At 46.1% G+C, this 10,000-nt stretch overlaps 1 protein-coding gene across 1 annotated transcript in view; it reads left to right on the forward strand.

The window, feature by feature from the left end:
* Membrin (golgi SNAP receptor complex member 2) overlaps positions 1–10,000 on the forward strand; it is a 155,622-nt gene that overhangs the window by 144,149 nt on the left and 1,473 nt on the right. The window lies entirely within an intron of this gene.

Here is a 10,000-nt window from a genome sequence, read left to right on the forward strand (position 1 = left end):
CTAGTACTGTATGATAGGGAAAGGACTGGCCTTTCACCTTTCATTTCTCCCCTCTCTTAGGGCCTGAGCAACCCGAGGAACTCTGTAAGCTGGCCTCCTCTGTCTGCAGGTGGGAATCATTGTCCCTCGCGTAACCTGATGTATATTTGCTATGTCCCTGATCTTCCAACGAGGTGGGAGCTGGGTAACGGCCAGGTAAGAGGAGCATAACTCCAGGTAAAGATTTACTTAGCCAGGTCACATTGCTTAGTTTCACACCTATGCACAATTGCTCAGGCCATTATCTCTCATTGGGAATTAGCGAGGTGATAGGATGCACTCTTCCACAGCTCATGTGAAGCATAAGAGTCTCACCCTGGGTCAGTGACCAGCCAGTTGATCTTAAGACTTCCATCCACCTAAATGTGAGTTTCCATAGTAAAGAGCTAAAAGGCTAGTATTTGGTGCTGGGACAAATGACAAATTTGGAAATAATTTGTATTTTTCCTAACCATACAAACCTGATGCTCTTTACAAATATTGGCCCGCCATCACCTAACCCCCAGGCAGTCCTGCCTGCTATTGCAAAGTGGCATGTGTTGGCTACTGCGAGGGTGAGCTGGGTGGTTGGTCTACCCCCGCTAACTAGCAGAGGAGAGTAGCACCTTGCTAAAAGTTTTACAGCTAGTTTCAGCTGTCGCCAAAATATGTCTCCATTGTAAAGAGCTTCAGCTTTGTATGGTTAGGAAAGATACAAATTATTTCTAAATTTGTTATATTAAATTCCTAGAAATTCAATAATGGTGCCAAGAAAAATCCCACTTATTCTCATCTGTTTAAGTTTGAAAACAATTAGGATAACTATCCATTTCCTGGCCAACTTTGTTGTGAAGTGAAATGTGATCGCTAATGATTTCTCTGCCATGTTTCCCTCATCACACCTCAAGGATATGAGGGTCCTAGATTTTTACAACCCAGATTTTTCATGAATATTTAGTTATAGATTGGGTAGAGAAACTTTCAACCAATCATAGTTCCTCAATCTCAAGACTTTAGTCCATATCAGCTAGCAGTTTTACTAGTCTTCCTCCTCTTCAAGGAGACTAGGGGAGCAGAAGGTGTTCTTTACCTCTTCCTGACAATATATAGGAAACCCCAGGAGTCATTTTAGTCAAGATCAAGTCTTCAGCTTGAGAAATTAAATAATTTGGAATCGTTTACCGATCTTCTCACTTCTCTTCTACCAGGAAAAAATTACCCCCAAAAATTCTAAAGGTCATAATAGGAGATAGAAAAGGGATTTTGACGAAGGAAAAATCTATTTCTGGGGAGATACCTGTGACGCCCAGTGAAAAGGGTCCTTCTTATCTCTTTTCTGATATAAATACTTCCAAATATACCAGAGAAAGTTAATGCATGGAATGCAGAGGTTACTACCCTCGCACGAGCACCCTAAGGGCGTCGTGTATAAAGATAGGGCGTGTGAAAACCACTATTCACAGGTCATCTTCCATTTAGATCAATCCTTCATCAAAATGGGGAGCCGCCACAACGGCACTAACCAAACTCATCTGATCCACTCAGCGACGCCCGCCTCGAGCGCCATCTACACATCCTTCTATATGAGATGGCTTGGAAAGGAAAGGGATGGGGAAAAACCAGGGAAGGGTTTCACTGGGCGTCACAGGTATCTCCCCTGAAATAGATTTTTCCTTTGTCAAAATCCCTTTTCTGGGTCGACCTGTGACGCCTGGTGAAAATGTACCAGAGAATGCCTTCCAAGCCCACAAAACAAAAGGTAAAGTAAAAACGTTATGCAAAATGGAGGTTATATATTAAGGAACGTACTGTCACATACAAACTAACAAATCCTTAAAAATTAAACAATGCCATGAAGGAACAAGTAAAGTATACCTGTACTGTACAAAAGCTCAAAAACGTCATACTGGCCTAGACCAGAAACATAGGTAGCAAATGGTAATCAAAAATGGGAAGAGGCAAAACATATTAACATAAAATGGGTACAAAAACATGGCAAACTGTATAATACCCTTGCATACCAAAAAATATACAATCCAAAATGATAGCTACCAAAATGACCAAGGCAACATGACATAATATAATAATGGAGCTAAACCACCGACATAACATAGCAATGAGGCTAAAACACCGACCGAGGTGAGAGGCATTGCGGTGAGAGTGGCAGGGAGGAGGGAGAAGGACGAGAGGAGGATGAAAGGAAGAAAGGTAAGAAATTATTCGGGGGAGATGACACTCCCAGCTACAATAGTAGGGAATTTAAGGGCCTGTAAGTTCTTTAAATAGTGGTGTTTGAAAACCATCGGGGATTTCCAACCCGTGTACTTCTTAAGGTCATCAAAATCCATGTTCTGAAAGTAATTGATGGAGGTGGCGACAGCCCGGATATCATGTGCATGTGGAAAAGATTCCGGGTTAGCTTGCTTGATAAAATAAAGGATTTGCTGTTTGATGCCTTGGAAGGAAATAGTACCCCCTTGTTCCCTGACAAACAAGGGGCCAGAAGAGCGTGATGCAGTCCTAGCTAAAAAGGCCCGAAGTGTAGCGACTGGACACAAAGAAGCATCTTGGGGTAGAGGAATAATTTTCCAAGGGGACCACCTATTTTGTGGGTCCTCATTCTTGGCTAGGAAAGCTCTATCTGGAGAGAGTAGTACTTCTCCTGATGGGAGGAAATCTAGGTTTTCAGGATTACGGGAGAGAGCTTCTAATTCCGAGATTCTAGCACCTGAGGCCATGGCTGTGAGAAATAAGGTCTTCCTAAGAAGCGATATGTAAGAGCAGGATTCGTTATCGGTGTCTGACGTGAGCTTGAGGACGTCGTTCAGAAACCACGAGACCTTCTGTGGACGAACACAAGGTCTAAGCCTAGCACAGGCTTTTGGAATAGATGAAAAATAGGAATCCGCTAGGTCAATATTGAAACCCACATAGAAGATCTTTTTCAAAGCTGACTTGATCGTGGTTATAGTACTAGCTGCTAGGCCCTTGTCAAAAAGGGACCTAAAGAACGAAATGCCCAGGTTTGTGGGCCATTCGAGTTTCTTCTGAATTCTTTAGAAATTCTGCTAGTTTCTTAACAGCCGAATCATATTGTCTAAGTGTGGAGTCCCTCTTGTCTGATTCGATAAAGAGGACATTTTCTGGGTCAATATTTGCGTCCTTATGGGCTGCAAATTTCATGAAATCCACAAAGTTAGGGTTTGCGCTATCCTTGAGGAATCTGACATAGTCCGTGTTTGGACCACTTGGGTCAGCTTGGGGAATGGGATCCAGAATGGGCGAAGTTTCAACTCTAGGAGGAGAGGAAACCAGCTGCTTTTCGGCCAATGAGGTGCTACCAAAGCCACCTCTCCGTGGAAGGAGCGTAGCTTGGGAAAACTTTCATCAGAAGATTCACCGGAGGGAATAGGTAAATCCTCTTCCAACGGTTCCAATCCAGGGCTAATGCGTCCATAGCACAAGCCTGAGGATCCAGGTTCGGGGCCACGTAACAGGGAAGTTTGTGGTTGAGCTGCGTCGCAAACAAGTCTACCTGGAGACCGGGAACCAGTCTGGAGATCCACCGGAATGAATTCATGTCTAGGGACCATTCTGATTCTAGTGGTTTTGTCCTGGATAGTGAGTCCGCTATCACGTTCTGGACTCCTGCTAGGTGAGTGGCTGACAGGAACCAGTTCTTTTCAGTTGCCAAGGTAAAGATTATGACCAGGACTTGATTTAGATTGGGAGATTTTGATCCGCCTCTGTTTATGCAGTGAACTACTGCCGTGCTGTCGGAGACTATCCTGATGTGAGTGGAGCGTGGAGGGGATAGTCGGTTTAAGTTCAGTAATACTGCCATGGCCTCTTAACACGTTGATGTGGAACTGTTTCATCGCAGGGGACCAAGAGCCCTGAAACATCTGGTGTTTGTAGTAGCCCCCCCAACCACTGAGAGACGCGTCTGTGTGAATCGTCACCCGTGGAGGAGGGAATTGCAGAGGGACCGATTTGGAGAGGTTCTCTGGTTTTGACCATGGCCGGAGTCTTCGTATTAAGACTGAGGGGATCTTTGATATCTTGTCTCGTAATCGGGTTGTAGCTCTCTTTCTCCAAACTCGGTTGATGTCTTTGAGTTTGGCCTTCAATAAGAGGTCTGTCACTGGAGCAAATTGGAGTAAGCCTAGAACTCTTTCTAAGGCTCTTCTTGAAACCTGTTTGTTCCTGATGAAGTGCCTTGTCTTCGAAGCTATCTCTTTGACCTTTTTGGGAGGAAGAGACAGTTCGTGACTTGTGAGGTCCCAACGGATGCCTAACCATTCGAATTTGCTTGCTGGTTGGAGGCGTGATTTCTGTAAGTTGACTTGAAATCCTATCTTGTGCAAAAACTGAACCACTTTGGTTGTAGCCTTATGGCAGTCTTGAATCGTCTGTGCCCAGATGAGCCAGTCGTCCAGATAAGCTATCACCATGATTCCCTGGTTCCTGAGCTGTTCTAGACCGTCTCCCCTAGCTTTGTAAATATCCTGGGGGCGATGCTGAGGCCGAAGGGCATCACTTTGAACGCATAGGATTTCTTGCCTAGGCGGAAGCCGAGGTAAGGAGAGAAGTTTCTTGCTACTGGGACGTGATAATAGGCGTCTGTAAGATTGATAGAGGTGGTGACGGCCCCACGGGGAAGTAAGGTCCGTACCTGAGAGATAGTCAGCATGCGGAACCTGTCGCAAAGAATGTAAGAATTCAGTTTGGACAGGTCCAGGACCACTCTCAACGCCGACGAATTCTTTTTTGGAACAGTGAACAGGCGGCCTTGAAATTTCAGTGTTCGTACCCTCTTTATGGCTTTCTTCTTCAACAGGTCCTTGGTGTACTCTTCGAGGATGGGAGTGGGCTTCTGGAAGAAGGACACTATCGGAGGCGGGGAACCTAGTGCCCATTTCCAGCCCAGGCCTTTGGAGACTATACTGTGGGCCCAAGGACTGAAGGTCCACTGGTCCCGAAACTGGTACAATCTCCCCCCTACCGTATTCACTTCATTGCGGGGGGTTGAACTTAGTCCCTCGTCCTCCCCGGGAACCTCTGGCTCTAGGTCCGCCTCGCTGACGGAACTGACCTCTACCTCTGTTGCCGCCTCTAGGGTATCCTCGAAAGGAACCCGAGGTTTCGTAAGCCTGATTGAAGGCAGGGGAGGTCATCCAAGATGCCGCAGAAGTTGGTTGGGTACCCTGAAGTGCCGGGACGAAGACAATCTGTTGAGGAGGGGTGGATTTGGACGTAGAGGGAGTTGAAGAGTGAGGGCCTGCAGAATGGTGAAGCTGGCCACGACTAGTCTTGTATGGGGCATAGGACCTTTGCTTTTTCTTAGAAAAAGGTTGTCGAGGCATGTTCTCAAATTTACGTTTATTTGAGAGGCCCCATCTAACTTAAAGGTTCTGGTTGAAGTACTTTATCGACCTCTTCCTGAGGAAACAGAGTTTTACCCCAGCAGGAAGAGGCGATGAGCCTATTAGGCTCATAGCCTACCTAATAGAGGCTTCGGCGAGAACGTGTTTTCTACAATTAGTTCTCGCAGTCCAGAAGTCGTGAAGGTCCGACTGGAATGACTGCAGGAGGTTCTTTGCCTGCACTCGAAAGAGAGGTTCGTCGCTGTAGAGGGAAGCTATCAACTCTGAGGATACGACAGAGTTGAGTGACCTAGCCAGCCGGTTTCTCGCCTCGAACTCTACTTTCAATAAGTGGTCCAGAAGCTTGGGGAGTCTCTCCGAGAAGAGAGAGGATGCGCAGTCCGGGTCTAGTTTACCCACCGTAAACGTAGCTGAAGCATCGTGCCAGAGCGCCGAGGTGCCTGGGACGAGGAGAGAGGTGGGATCTGTCTCTTTAAGGGTCGGCATGGGGATGCCGTCCTTAACTGACTGAATAGTCAATTCAGCAATCTTGTCAGTAAGAGGAGACGGAATTGACTGAGGAGTGATGAAAATGGTGTACGCTCCTTTGTGGGGAGTCAACTTAGAGTTGACACATCCCCATTCCGCGAGAGTATGGGCCCAGACAGCTTGGGCTTGCTCTTTAGGGAATATTACCGTCTCCTTTGGGACCTTATCCATCCGTATCAAAGCATGTTCCTTCAGGCGAACAAAGCCATTAAAGGGGAACTGGAGATCTGGAGGGTAGAACTCCAGGTCGTCTAGAGGGCGGGTCCCCAAGCCTTCTAGCGTGAGCGTGCCTTCCAAATAAGGAGCATGCCTCGCAAACCGCCAAGGGTTATTTTTATCAAAGGGCGGTAGCTTAGAGGTATCAGGAACTAGGGGCGGAGCAGGCTGAGACCCCGCACGGAGGCGGCTAGCCACCATGTCCTTGAGCTCCGATATGACCCCCAAGTGTCTCTGCAGCTTCGACTCCATCATATCCTGAATCAACTCCATGGTTATGTGGAAGTCCGAGGAGCTACCTACAGCTGAAACCTTGGACTTTGCGGACTTACTCTTCTGTCCTTTAGAAGGAGGAGGAGTTCGTGACAGCATTGGGATGTCAGGGGCTGAGGAAGATCCTGGGACCGGAGATATGGATTGTGGCGAAGCTGAAGTACTGGTTTTAGGTTTGTTTTTGCGTATTGGCTTAACCTTGGGACGGACCGAGATGGAACCCTCCCAAGGAGAAGCCTGAGGCTTGTCAAAGCCGAGGAAAGAAGAAGTAGGGGAAAGAAAGGATTCTGCCAACTCTGCACCACTAACCTGCTCATCCATCGGTTTGGTGTGGATGTCGAGGGTGGAGATGTCGCCAGAGAGCTGGTGTTCCTCTTCTACAGGAAGGGCCGCCCTGATACCCTCAATGATGGGAGCAGCTTGCTCCAAGGGTACCTCGGCCGAGGATGAACCGAGAAACAGCCGGGAAGCCATGTCCGCAACGAGGAGGTAAGGGCAACCAGTTGGGGCATTCCTCCCAAAGCCAGACACCCAAGTCCAGAGGCTGGTTTTGGCCGTCCGGAGCGAATCTTCGTCAGCCTGAAAAAGGGGAGTAACTTAGAACGACAGACGGCAAACTCCTATGAATGTCAAGAGTATTAAGAGAATATCTATAAGTAGCTGAGCCTCCATATAAAAAGTAGCATGAATGAGAACTGAGAAATCTTACATCGACAAACTGTATAAAAGCGGAGCCTCAAAATATAGCATGCATGATAAAATTGAGAATACTTACCTCATCATTGAGGAGAATGGAGGACAGCTCATAGCAGAGCGTGCACGCCTCCGGGAACCAGACCATGTAAGAAGGCTGGCCAGCTTCCCAGACAAAGGAGATCGCACAGTGGGCGTGGGACCGGCAGACGTCATGGCCTACCGGATCCAGAAAGGTAGCAGAGCAGCCTTTGGCGGCGCAGCGCACTTTCTGTAATAAAAAGGTAAAATAAGTACAAAGTCTCCCAGAGGCTTTACTAACACAATAATAAAATAAGTAAAGCTAAGGGAGATTCTAGTTGATGTGCAGAAATGGGGTCGTGTAATATAAGGAGCCGGAGCTCCGCCGTAATTACTACAATGATAAAAAGTATGAGAGAATACTCTATAGTACTGTATATGCATACAGAGGAGCCGGAGCTCTGAAGTAATTACTGATGAGAGTATGGCATACTGGAATGGGAGAGCGACGGAGGCCCGGCGGTGGGGGGGGTGTTAGATCCTTAATCCAACTAAGGGATACAGTAAGAATAATTCAATAACTTGATCTCCGAAAGGATCTCCGGTAGGTTGCCACCGGAGAGTAAAACAAAAAAGGGTGGGAGATATATCTGATTGTTGTGTGAAACTAAGGGCCGTAGCCTGAGTCAAGGTGCGGAGGGCCAACGAGGGGAGGATTCCCTGCCGAAGGGGCGCACTAGATAAATAGGTAAGCGAGGGTTCCCAGCTCATAGTAGTGAAACTCATGGCGGAGTCCGATGGATGTCCTGACCCAACTCCCAGGCCAGAGCGGGGAGAGGGTGGAACTAGGGGGAGGGGGAACAGGCGGCAGCGCAAGGCAGGCCAACTAACCTATAATAGGCTCTAACACGAACAGGATCTAATAACAAAACCAATAGCCAAGAAAGAACGAAGTAACCTTGTAAAATAAAAAACTCGTCTACGACGAAGAAATTCCCAGAAGGGGGAGATAGAGAGAGGGAGAACCCGAATCTATGGTAAAGAAAACGGGAACTCCAGCCTCTCGCACTCGGCGGTTACAACGATCAATCTAACATAGCACGAACCTCAACAATATATAAAACACATCTGTCCGAATGAAAAATAATAAAAAAGAAATGTAACGAAGAATAGCGAAAGGGGGGGGTAACAAACAGTCAAAAACATATCGAATCGTAACGAAAAACGCCAACCAAGGTGGCGGTACTAAACTGTAATAAATCCCCGAACGCTATTCTTCGTTAACAAGAAACGGACTCGTAAATGACTAAAAAGTACCAACAATAATAATAATAAATCGGTTCAACACAAGTGGCATCCAGCCTATAATCTTAGTATAGGATTAAAAGGAACCTAGAATGACAAAAGTACCAAAAGGGCAACAAATCAAGCAAAACTGAAACGCACTGAGCGTAAACAACCAAAATGGCCGCGTGGGCCTCGGGAAGGCATAAAGCCGAACGCATTAAAACACTTCCTATTACTTAACATTAACTTGCTCGGTACTAAAAATACTGTCAAAATAATCTATGGTACTTAACATTGGCGTAAGGGTAAGGAGAGCTTCAGCCATGGTGAAGAATTCCAAAAAACAGCCAAAACACGAGAGCACAAAAACAGGGTAATCGTCAAACACGAGTCCAAAAGAAGGATGTGTAGATGGCGCTCGAGGCGGGCGTCGCTGAGTGGATCAGGTGAGTTTGGTTAGTGCCGTTGTGGCAGCTCCCCCTTTTGATGAAGGATTGACCTAAATGGAAGATGACCTGTGAATAGTGGTTTTCACACGCCCTATCTTTATACACGACGCCCTTAGGGTGCTCGCGCGAGGGTAGTAACCTCTGCATTCCATGCTTTAACTTTCTCTGGTATATTTGGAAGTATTTATATCAGAAAAGAGATAAGAAGGACCCTTTTCACCGGGCGTCACAGGTCGACCCAGAAATAGGTCTTTTGAGCTGTGAATGTGATTCAGGTTACTGTATAAACCCCCTTCTTACCTAGTGGGTTACTGGATATATGAAACTTTTAAGGGAGTTTCAAGGCCTTAGACAACAAAGTGAAGTTGTAGATCATGAAACAATGGCTGAAGTGACAGATGGGTATTAGGTTGGCCAGGGCATCAGTTACTCATTGAGATACTACTGCTAGAGAGTTATGGGGTCCTTTAACTGGCCAGACAGTACTACATTGGATCCTTCTCTCTGGTTACAGTTCATTTTCCCATTGCCTACACATACACCACATAGTCTGACTTATTCTTTATATATTCTCCTCTGTCCTCATACACCTGACAACACTGAGATTACCAAACCATTCTTCTTCACCCAAGGGGTTAATTACTGCACTGTAATTGTTCAGTGTCCACTTTCCTCTTGGTAAGGTTAGAAGAGACTTTAGCTATGGTAAGCAGCTCTTCTAGGAAAAGGACACTCCCCACTCCAAAATCAAACCAGTGTTCTATAGTCTTGAGTAGTGCCATGCCTCTGTACCATGATCTTTCACTGTCTTGGATTAGAGTTCTTGTTTAAGGGTACACTTGGGCATACTATTCTATGTTATTTCTCTTCCTCTTGTTTTGTTAATGTTATCATAGTTTATGTAGGAAATCTTTATTTTAATGCTGTTATTGTTCTTAAAATATTTTATTTTTCCTGTTGGAGCCCCTGGGCCTATAGCATCCATCTTTTCCAACTAGGGTTGTAGCGTAGCAAGTAATAATGATAATAATAATGGGCAGCCAGAATTCAAAAGTCATCAGTCTTTAGCCCTAAGGGTGATGTGAGGTTGAGTCCATCATAAATACTCCAGGTTCACCATTACCTATC

The sequence above is a fragment of the Palaemon carinicauda genome, chromosome 41 (assembly GCF_036898095.1).
Source record: "Palaemon carinicauda isolate YSFRI2023 chromosome 41, ASM3689809v2, whole genome shotgun sequence".
NCBI classification, from domain to species: Eukaryota; Metazoa; Arthropoda; class Malacostraca; order Decapoda; family Palaemonidae; genus Palaemon; species Palaemon carinicauda.